Raw genomic sequence first — 11,646 nt, 5'->3', positions numbered from 1 at the left:
GCCTGTTTTGAAGTCGGATGCTGGTTGCTTGAGAGAGAGAAAGACACCTAACCTCGAAATATTTCTGTGTATTTGCTCAAAAACGAACAAACCACGGCTGCGGCTGATCTGCAACAGTGCGCATCAGTGTGAGCGAGGAGCAGAGCGTTCCCGAGAAACATTTTAAATGCACGTTGGATTTCTCCACCCTGGGTAAATAAAGGTGAAGTCAAATGAACCTTTGTCCTTCTATGTTTACTGGAAACAACGGCGAGGGTATGTATGTTCTCATAAAATGTTGTTGTTGTTGTTACAAATGGGTGTTGTTGTTTTTTGTTCTTTAGGGCAAGTAAACCACCCGTGTTCATCAGGAAAACTCTTCATTTGAAATGCAGGCTATTAAAATGATTCAAATTTGATACACTATTCACTTAAAGTGTTTATATTTTAAGTAATTAAATACATTTAAAATGCTTTTGTTGCATAAGATGAAAAGACGTGTACATGCATACGTATTTTTCAATATTTCTCTGGGATTCTTATCTGCACATCTTTGCCCTCCAAATCAAGTCAAACCCAAATGATTTTGAGACTCGAGCCTTCTGTTGTTGTGCAATTGCTGATTGTTTAAATTAGTAAACAAATATTCAAATCTTCAAGAAGCAGAAATATGCCTTGCATTTGGTCATTCACGAGAAAGTCGTTGCGCAAAATCTGCATAACCGCTAGGTGGCGCCAAACATTAATAATCCTGCAGATGCAGCACAGACTCCTTTCTCTCGCTCTCTCTCGCTCTCTCCACACACTCACACACACACTTGGGGTAAAATAGGATTTTCCACGCTGCCTTCCTACTTCACACTGTTTCCGCTGAGAAATAATTTAATTTGGGGCTCCTTTGATCCCTGAACACAGCTGGATTGATGTAATCCTCTGGGATTAAATCTGACTCTAACTCATGAAGCAGTTTAGGCTGTGATGCTGCTGAAAAGCTGCAAGGTTGACGTCCACAGTCACTTTTAGTACTTTAAGCACTCAAAACACAGAAATTGCTTCAGTTCATTTACAGATTTATGATTCATTCAGTAAAGAAAACCTCGCCCCCATAAAAAAATCAGAAATAGCTCAACCATAGCTTCAGTCCAGACCTTTGTGTTGACTTAACTAAACATAAATTAGCCTGCATCTGAATTTATGTGTATGTGAAACAAGCTGCACGACACCCAAGTCTGTAACAGAAATATGGGTCTCAAAATTATCAACCACTTATGGCTGCAAATATGTGAACTTTGTTCAAAGCTTTTTGTTAAAGTTTGTTCAGTTTTCAAGAGTTTTCTCCATCAGTATAAACTAAAACTATATTTAAATAATAATCTAAAGCCCTTGTTTTTCTGTTATAGGTCTCTCACTGTACCTGGTGGTAGTGAAATTAAGGAATACGAGGGGAAAATGTGTTAAAATTTGAGTGTCTGCCCAAAAAAATGTTGAATGGATGTTTATAACAGGGATGGAGTTTCGAGAGCGTCCTCTGCTGCTACATCACTATCTGGTACGGGAACTGCAAAAGAAGTCTCTGCAGCGGATAGTGGGGACAGCACAGAGGATCACCCTCTCCCACCCATCTCCCAACTCTACAACAAACACATCATCCGACATGCGAACAACATAGTGAAGGACACTTTCCACCCCTCACGTGTGCTGTTCTCCCTCCTTCCATCTGGCAGACGGTTTCGCAGCATCAAAACCATAACGGCCTGACACTGCAAGAGCTTCTTCCCCCAAGCAGTCAGAGCCCTCAGCTCACTCCCACCAAAGGACTGATACACACCTTTACAAACACCTTACAAAAGATTCAAAAACAACAAAAACTTTCACAAATCCACTACAAACTGGACCTGGGAACAATATGCTTACTTGCACACTCAGTCACATAGTTACTGAGCACACATCTAAACTATACTATATTTGCACATTTTGCATCTTGCACATGTCTTCGTCCTCACTCGTCTACAATATCCTGGTAAAGACTTGAACCTGGTGTTCAATACCAACTGCACAATCCCCTTTGTATAGTCTCTGTCCTGTCTTTGTTTATTGTACAGTTAGTATTGTATAGTTATCATTATAGTATTGTATAGTACGGTATAGTTAGTAATTAGTACCTTTTTAGCCCTTAATTCTACCGAAATTTAGCATGTTAATTATTTGTAATTCCTAGTTTTATATATCTCTTGGAGATATATCTTTTATACACTTATAAATATAAACAGCATTTCGGTACACTGTACACTGTGTATACTGCTGTCTTGACAATAAAGCTCTTGAATCTTGAATCTTAACTATTGCTGCTTTTGATAGAAACACTAGTCAGTCAAATGAACTGCTCTTATTTTATAAAGGTCTAAAAACCAGTTGGCAAGCGGCTGGCAACCACTGGTCACTAAAACGTGTATTCCCTGATACTGGCAGCTGCTGTGAAACTAGGTGAGGGTTTGTTTGGTTGGGGGGAGGTTGACCCAATGGTAACTAGTCCTCCTGACACAGGCCAGTCAGAACACCAAAGTTGGCATAAAGGGAGCGGAGCTAAAGCAGCTTGTTTCACACAGACGTCAAACTAAAAGAGTGCAGCAAGGCTCAGAGTAAACTGAATCATACAAAGCTACTGTAGTGGAGTCCAACAACAGAAATAAAGAGCTGGAAATGAGTAGGGTAAGTCACGTATATTATGTTTACCAGCATTAACAGACGCTTCTCTCTCAGCTTGAATAAGCGCACTCATACATAAATAATGCACTCGCTCCTCTCACGCCGCCTCTGTTTCTCTCACCTCCTTGACTTAACAAGTTTACATTAAAAATATCTCCTCCTGCCTGTCACGCTCTCGCCGACATCCTGCATCATCGTGAACGTAATAATCCGGTATTCATCCCGCGCTGGGAGCCAGAGGAGTGTGAGCTCCACAGAACCGGAGCATGTGGGCGGCTGTGAAATCAGGATTCCCTCAGCACGGAGCAGCTTTTTAGACGCTTTCTGCTGACACAATGAAAAACTCATAATTGAGTTCTGTTCCGTGGTCGCACTGACATGAGCCTCGCTTTCTACTTCTTTACAAGATTAAAAAAGGAGAAAAAAACACAGAAAACGGAAAAGACGGCGCAAAATCGAGATGATTTCAAATGGTACAAAGTGGCATTTCGGCGCATTCATGAGTCAGATTTGTGACTTTTTCAACATGACATGTATTGCAGTATCAGTCTGACATTAACATTAATACTGATGCCACACCACCTCCTCCACCATCTCTTTGCAAAGCTCCCTTTTCATCTTTTCCTGCTTTACTCTCAGTGTCAACCCCCTTTTTGCCCCGCTGTGGCAATACTTGCATCACCCACTTATAAGAACTGAAAAGCATCTTGAGTCTTTAAAAGGAGCTGCTCGTTATAAATCCCTCGTACTCTTACCTCAACTTGTGAAATTATTATAATACAAATGGTGCAGCGTTTAAACCCATTATCATTTAAATTACATTTCCTTTTTTGCGGTTTGTTTAATTTGCTGCTGAATGGGCTCAGTTTGCCCACGAGGATTGTTTAAGTTTTCTCTTATTATTTGAAGATTTCATTGTCTTTGCTCAGACACAGAACACCGTGTACTCCTTCTAACATGGTTTTTCAGACTGAATCTGTCCTTGAAAGGCCTCCGAGAGAAGAAGACCGCCCGCTAAACCTGTGCTGCTGCATTTCACACTTCCTGAAAATAAAAGTCAATGAGTCACATCACGATTGGTCTCACAGAAAATAAGCCAGGTTTCAGGATCGCCTTCACCTGTGGGAGGATGAAGCCACATCTAATGATTGATCCCAAGTGAAGGTTGCAAGATTCAGTTGCCTAGGAAACCCCATAATCTATTTACCGCCCCCTCGCGTGTCAGTCGGTAGCAGTCACTCCAGTCACCCATCTCAAAGGTCAGAAAGGTTTAACTTGGGATCGCTGACATTCATGATTGCCGGTCATTACATTACTGATAATCTCATGGAGAAAACTGGATTTAGCTCCACAGTTCAGCCGAGCTGCCAATACAAAAGATAGCCACCGTACCATCACTCATTAGTTAGAGAAGTCTAGTGTTGAACTGACTTTACCATTTTTGCTGTCACCATCTTGCTTTTTTGAAACCAAACATCAGGAGCACGCGACTGTGAAACTAGATGGGCAGTGATGGTCATGTGTGAGCCTGACTTAAAGCATCCTGTTGATCCTTTTTGACTGATAGCTGTTATAATTAGGAGGTTATGTTGTGCTGAACACAGCCTGAAACTGGCAGCCGAGACCATAAACTTATCAGGTTTAGTGATGTCACAGAAAGCAGCAGGAAAGGGTTGTTTTGTGAGATCCAAGCACCTTGGGACAACAGTTTTTGTGATTTGGTGCAATTTAAATAAAATGTAACTGAGCTGAATTGAAGAGATCCAGCGACATATATATTTTCTTATGCTGCGTGTGTCTCCCAGAGAACTTTTGGGGGAAATTTTCTATGAGATCATCTAATTTATTAAGGGTTGGAAACTCACAGAGGGGAGAAAGACGTGTAGCAGACTGAGAAACACGAAGCTATTAGACTTTGGATAATAGGTAGAGCAGTTTTCACTAAAGTGGATGCCGTTCATGAGTTTCAATATTCGGTTCTGCTCCGTTCTGATCTGCAGGAGACCGAACACCTGCTGCTGCTTTTCATCAAATCTAGTTACTTTTGACTCAACAAGACGTCGTAAAATTTGAATTTAGCTTTAAAGTTGAACGAGAGGTTTTTGTTAATTTGAAATAGCGGTTCATATTTATAAGACTAAAGCGTCTTCTTTTAGAGAAATGATCCCTGTGTTAAGGGTTTATTAAAAAGTCAGCTAGGTCCCTGATAAAGATAATGTGCAGGTTTTGATTCTTAGTCCACTAAAATGATGAAATTTAAACATTTACTTATTATTCCATGAATTTCAGAAAGAAAAACTACTGAAGATTTTATCTGACTTGTTTCACTTGTCACAGCAGCGTGCACCACTGTGAGCATCTCTTGCCAAGGATGAATGAAGATGTTTGGCCTTCTAAACAGTTATAATGCAAAAAGACAAACATTTACCACATGATCACTGCTAAACACAAAAGGAGGACTGCAGTGGGACTAAAATATCTGCAGGGCTTTGTAGCAGTGCTGCTGACACTTTCAGCTGCTCCCTCATTTCCCAACTAGTCGCCACAGTGGATTTGCATGTTTGATTTGGCACAGGTTTGACCCCGGATGCCTTTCCTAAAGGAATACTATCTTGTGACCCCCCTGAGGCTCGGTTTGTGCCTCCTCCCAGTCTTAAAATGGGGATCTTTTACATGTAAGGCAAATGTGTTAACCCCTGCACCATAACACCACAAAAGAGCTCATTATGTTAGATTTCTTCTAGCTGTATCCAAACATATTGACATGTCATAGTTACTTTCTGCTGGGTTACAACACATCACAAAAATGCTCCATAGATCTACTAATTAAATTATAAAAGTCACGAGAACTTGTAAGAAAGGAGGGCGATAAAAAACAGCTTAATTTATAAATTCACCATCCAAAACACGCGAGCTGCAATGCGGCATTATTGGAGGTACCGGTGGATACTCCACGGTCAAATCAAAGAACAAAGACTGAGACAGTCCCACACTTTGAAGTCAGACTCGAACGAGGTGATCCGACTCTGCAGACAACCTTGATCATCATTATTTGCCCTCTGACTCATCAGCCTTAATGAGCTGGCCTGTCCACAATGTCTCCACTGAGGGTGTCTGCTGTTCATTAGGGCTCCCCGGTAATTGAAAGGCACGACTCTAAATGAAGATATGATGGAAGCTGTGAAAGATAAAGACGGAATACGTGCAAGCCAAGAGCAGTGATAATGAGGCCGGGGTGTGAAAGCGTCTTTGTGCTCGGCTCTCCTTGGCTTTGATTGGGAGCCACAGAAAATAACCTTGATGATGAACGACACAAAGCAATGCCATCATACTCTTGTTTACTATAGCAACGCTTACACCGAGAGACAAAAGCGCAGTCGATGAAATCTGACAAGATTTTCATTGTATCAAAACAGCCAATTGTGACTTTCATTAGCTGAGTGTCTTTTCAACTGGTTTACCATGAAAATGCTTTGGTTAGAGACCAAGTGTGTTTTTATGGTGATATTTTAATTGTCATTCTTGTGAAAAGGTCTAATACACCTGGAGGATAAAAGCTCAAAAAGCTCAAAAAGACAAGATTTTTAAATGAGGCTGTGGATTTCCTAAAATAGTCGGTCTTAGCACATACTGTATATGTCTGGGTCTATTTCCAGCAGTGGATCCACACACATTCGGTGCTCTAATGAGTGGAAGACTGTCACTGCAAACATGTGCCTCACTGCTATGTTAGAGGATATCACCTATACCAACCTTATTTAAGAATACATCTTTTCACAGTTTTGTTCCAATATTCTGTCTTGAAGTTCAATTCAGCAACTCTGTGTAATTAATAGACTGTATTTTAAAAATGGATGTGGCCACTGTGATATTATATACTAGGTTTAGATTCGGCAGTTTTAAGCGGCAGCGTTTTCCAAGCTACCGCGTTGCTGTTTTGGAGCCAGAGGTGACCGTAATTGATCGATCAGGCGCCGACTTATCAGCATAAACCAGCAGGCTGGTTAGCCAGCTGCATCCACATCTGGTGTTGGTGCTAAGTAACAGTGTGAGCCACAAACTTCTTGGATGGGGCGTACCACTCACCAGGCTTTATCAATTGTTCCTTTATGCCAATAAAGTTGCTCTAAATGGCATTGAACAAGGTCAGGAAGCAAATAATCCACAGTAAGAGTTATTAAAACAACTGACTCAAAACCCCTCTTTGTACCAGGCTCTAAGCAGGCTTTCTATTGCTCTAAATGTTAACATGGGAGTCAATGTGGACTAACTAACTTCCTGAGCCAGCCTAAAGTGACAACTACAAGGAAACTGCATTTTTTAGTAATTCCATGTTAGCTTAATGTTTCATTTTCTTGGTTAATATTATAGATTTAATCACAGAATGTGGCAACTATGGTTCAATGAGCCAAAACTGAACATTTTTAGTTTGTTTTCTTTCAGTTGTAATTTTATTTTTTGCCCCATGCCAAACCTTTTTGAAGTAAACCTCATTCGAAGCATTCAGAGTCGGTGTTCACGTCCATCTGTGTTACGCTGCTACTGTCTAATAAGTGACCATTTGTGCGAGATTTATGAGGGGAAATTCGTGGCTTTATTAAGAGTTAGTAAATCATTGACTGAATGACATGATTACACAGCAGAGCTTTGCTCACACTGTATAACAAACACGGAGCTATAATTGGTCTTTAGAAGCATTAAGGCGCCGGCCACTGACAAAAGTTATGTGAACCCCTCTGTGGGAGAAAAACTGCAGTTTGTAAAGTTAACTCTCCGGAAACAGTTTCACGAGGATTCACCTGATAGTTGCTGAGTGTCTTCATGTGTGATGCAGAGAGTTTACTGCTAGTTTAGCCTTTCACTGACTAAACAAAAGTCAAACACTGACTCGGATGTGTAACTGAAACGTGACTTACACAAAGGTGACAAAACTACTGAGCTGTAACAGACGTCTGCACAGCTCCCACAGTGGTGCTGCCATAGTAACAGAAATCCAGAGCTGGTGAGCTGCTTTGTGTTTGCTGTTTCACACCCAGTGAGACTTTACAAGGTCATGTGGGATTTTTCTTTGAAATTCTTAAGAAATTTGAGCTGTGAGTTACTCCCACTGTGATCACAGGTCAGAGGATTTGATGGCAAACACTGATGTGGACATTCACCTCTAAATCACGCACAAATGTGGGTTTGGATCTGCAGAATTTTTTTTTTTCAAGGTGTGTTGCCATACTTTTTATTATTTCATGTATAGATACATCTACCTGCGTCAGTATATGTGTGAGTACTCCCTGTGAGCCAAAAGCTCAGACTTCAAACTGCTCTAAAACCTCTGATGCAGTATTTTTCTACTCATGGCTCTGTATGATGTCACTGAGGGGCTAAAATGGCTAATATGGCCATCTCAGGTATACAACTGCCTCTTGACAGCTTAAAGGGAGAGTAAAGGAGCTTAAAACAGCTTCTTACAGACAGAAGTGCTACATTGAGGCCCAGTATGAGATAAATCAGGACTATTTTGAACTGCGTCTCATGCAAAGCTCCTCTAACCAGGTTCACCGATAATAAAAATAGCTGCAAAATAGCTAAATAAGTTCCCTTTAAGTGTTTTATTTCAGACAAAGTGGCTATTAACACTGCAATTAAAAACATCTTATGCATGGGCATGAACTATGCTTGATTGCTTAAAAGTTTCTCGGTGAAGAATTTGATCATAAAGCATATCAAACAATTTCAATCTTTTGTTTATGAAGCTACTTTCATGCAGGGAGCTGTTTTCTGGGAGTTCTGATAAAGCCGCTCACCTGCACAGCACCAAACAGGAGACAGATAATTAGAGAGTAGCTCATAATGCAGAGGAGAAATTAGCAATTAGCTACAGGATGCATTTCCCTGAACAGTCAACTGAGGTAAAAAACAAACAAATGAAAGACCTGAACGAAAAATGAATGAAGATGGCTTTAATAATCCCAGCAGGGGACGTGATTAATAGTTCTGACGTGATGAAAGCATGACACCAAATCAATTAAAAAGACACAAAAGATATATAAATTAGCAACTTAATGTAATTTTAAGAACATGCTGATCAAATATTTACTGAGTTCAGCTCAAGAAGTCAGTTTAATTCCACTCTTATTAAATTGACTCTTTAAAAACTTCAGATTTTCTGTGAAGTTTGAGTGAGTTATTTTTTTGCATGTTTTCCTCAAATTGAAATCACGGCTGATTCTTTCAGTAGAAAAAATTCAACATTTTACTGAAAAACATTCTGAGCAGACCTGTAGCAAAACTGAATTTCTTTCAATAACGTGGCAGGAATCGGCACTTCTTCAGTAAAGCTCTTTGAAGAAATGAAAATTGCTCAAATTTCCAACAGGTTGGTCTCTAAAAAATATTTTGTCCTTTTTATCACAGCTACTCAACATTGTTAGAAAATCACAAATTACAAGCCGTGCTTTGTGCTTTTGCTTTGACAGACTTTCGTTACCAGCATTTGTTGACTGGAACTGGAAACATAACAAAAAAAATAGAAACATCCTCAGAGTGATGCTGAAAAAAGTAATCAATGGATTTGTTTCTTGTACATTAGCTTTAAAAGCTCACTAAAAAAGGTTCAGTTGATCCAAAACACCACAGCGAGAGTGCTAACAGAGACTCGAAAGGAGGATTGTCTTCTTTTCCTTCTCTTCATTTTGGACCCTTCAAATCTTGAAGCACTTCACTGTCAAACTATAAATTAGCAACTTAATGTAAGGAACCTCACATGTGGTTCCTTGAGTTTCTTAATTGGAGGCAGACGCTTGGATTCAGGAGACAGACGCTGTCTCTAGTTTTAAGAATAGGCTTAAAAACGTTCCTGTTTATAAAGCTTATATTTAGAGCTGGATCAAATGAGAATGAACGACCAACCTGGTTTGATCCGAGCTTTCTAGCTTCCTACTGTCGCCACTCGCAGTCTGAACATTCAGGTTGTCTCTTTACTGTATGATCAAATTTTTATCAACTGAAAAGAAATAAGAAATAAGGAGGAAGTTGGATCTGAAACTAGCCTGCATTAGCCCAGGAGTGTCAAACTACATTGTTGGCCCACTTTGATCTCAAGTGGGTCAGATTGGTGAAATCCCCCCTTCTGAAAAAGAAAGGCAACTTCAAAAATGCTGCAGTGGCAAAGAGAAAAAGTCTGTCAGCACAAATTACAGAAAAGTACTGAGACTGTCCTGTAATTATAAAACAACAAGTTTGTTATAAGTCACAGAAAATATCCATTTGCTTTTATTGTTGTAAAAAGCTGATAGTGAAAAAACAGGAAACTTTATGTTATTTAATTGTTTATCTGTTACTTAATTGCTTTGGTGTAGTAAGAATGGCTGTGGGAGAAGTCTCTATCAGCAGGAAGAATTTATTTCCTCCTTTACTTCTTCCAAAGCCGTCCAGTGGGCCAAATTAGACTCTTCTGGGTCCAATTCTGGCCCCTTGGCCTTATGTTTGACACCCCTGCAGTAGACTATTCTTAGAATAAAATTAGCACTGGCTTCACACAATGGACCAATCTGAGTACGTCCTGTGCCTTTATCCTCAAGCTGAAATGAATCTTTTTGTGCAAACTTGCACTAACCTCTTCTCACAGATAAAGCCAGCCTCCCACTAACATCCCGACTCTTTGCCTTTCCATTCTTTCACTTTTATTTCTCTGCATTTTGCTGAACCTGCGCATTAAAACTTTGATTTCAGCCACATTAACCACTTTCAGCGCATTTACTTTGAACTAAAAGCGAAATCGGCAGCACTTTTCCGAGACCCAGTATCAGGTCACGTCCCTAAAACTGTCTTGCATTTACACTTCATCACTTTCTATCTTTTTGAAACAAGCAATTACAGGAGAAAGATCTAAATATGATCAAGTCAGTCGCACAGAAAAGGCAATCTCTCTCTGGGAGTTAGACTCCGCTGTGCTCATTTACTTTGCAGCTCTTATCGACTTTGCTTTTCCCTCTCTAAGAAGTAGAATTTACATTTAAATGTCATCGCTTATCCTGCCCAAATTGCTGCAGTGAATAGAAGCCACGAGTAAACAGCAACACTATGCCTGGATGGCCTCTTTTTCTTTTTTTTGCAGGGGAAAATAAATGTATGTTTGCCCAAACTTTGATTTAAAAACTGTGTGTGTGCTGCAGTACTTTTCCGTGCGTTTTAGTTGTGAGCCACCTTGATGTGGAAAAAAACCCGGTGAAAAACACTTCATGACCTACGCTCACTACACCCACTCACGCTGCTTTATTTTCAGCTTTAAACACCAAAACACGGCTCAGGGTCCTCTGCCTGTTATTCAGTCAATGAATAAAAGGGACACACGTGGGCATGAGGCACAAAGAGGAGAACTAAACCGGTTCATCAGGGTACAGTCACCTTACAGTAAATGCAGCGGTTTGGGGAGGGTGGATACCTGTAAAGCTGGCTGTTACTTTTAGAGGAACTGAAGACTTGAACCACAGTTTGTGTGATCAGAAGAAAAGTGGAATTAAAAGCTGTTACAATTATAACGTCGGGGCTCTGCTGCACAGGTAGGGTGAAGTTTTAGGTGATTATGAGGGGGCTCAGAGGAAAGCTCAACACAGACACAAGTCAGCTGATATGGTCTGGATATCTGAGCAGGATTCATGCTGGAAGGCTCTAAGGTGAGGAGGCCCAGCAGCAGTTATTCCTCTCAGCTGGGTCTGTATTTCACTAGAAGAGGAGGCTGAAAGGAGGGCGATCTGGGCATCTCTGCTCAGATAATTTTGCTTGGGTTTATGTCAGCTGAAGCCAGTTCTCTAAGACAGGCCTAACAGACCCTGGTGGTGTCAAATCATAAACCCTAAACCAGATGGAAGAGAGGTCAGGGTCAGTCACTACTGGGTGCTGTGGTGTTGTCTTGAAATCTGAGGAAATCTCCACCATCTGTAAACCTCTCTGTGACTCACAGACGCC

The sequence above is a fragment of the Mchenga conophoros genome, linkage group LG18, assembly GCF_057382185.1.
Source record: "Mchenga conophoros isolate Kocher_MC1m ecotype Shallow Benthic linkage group LG18, M_conophoros_male_GT1.1, whole genome shotgun sequence".
Taxonomy (NCBI): Eukaryota; Metazoa; Chordata; class Actinopteri; order Cichliformes; family Cichlidae; genus Mchenga; species Mchenga conophoros.
Note: the sequence above shows the minus strand (reverse complement) of the source record.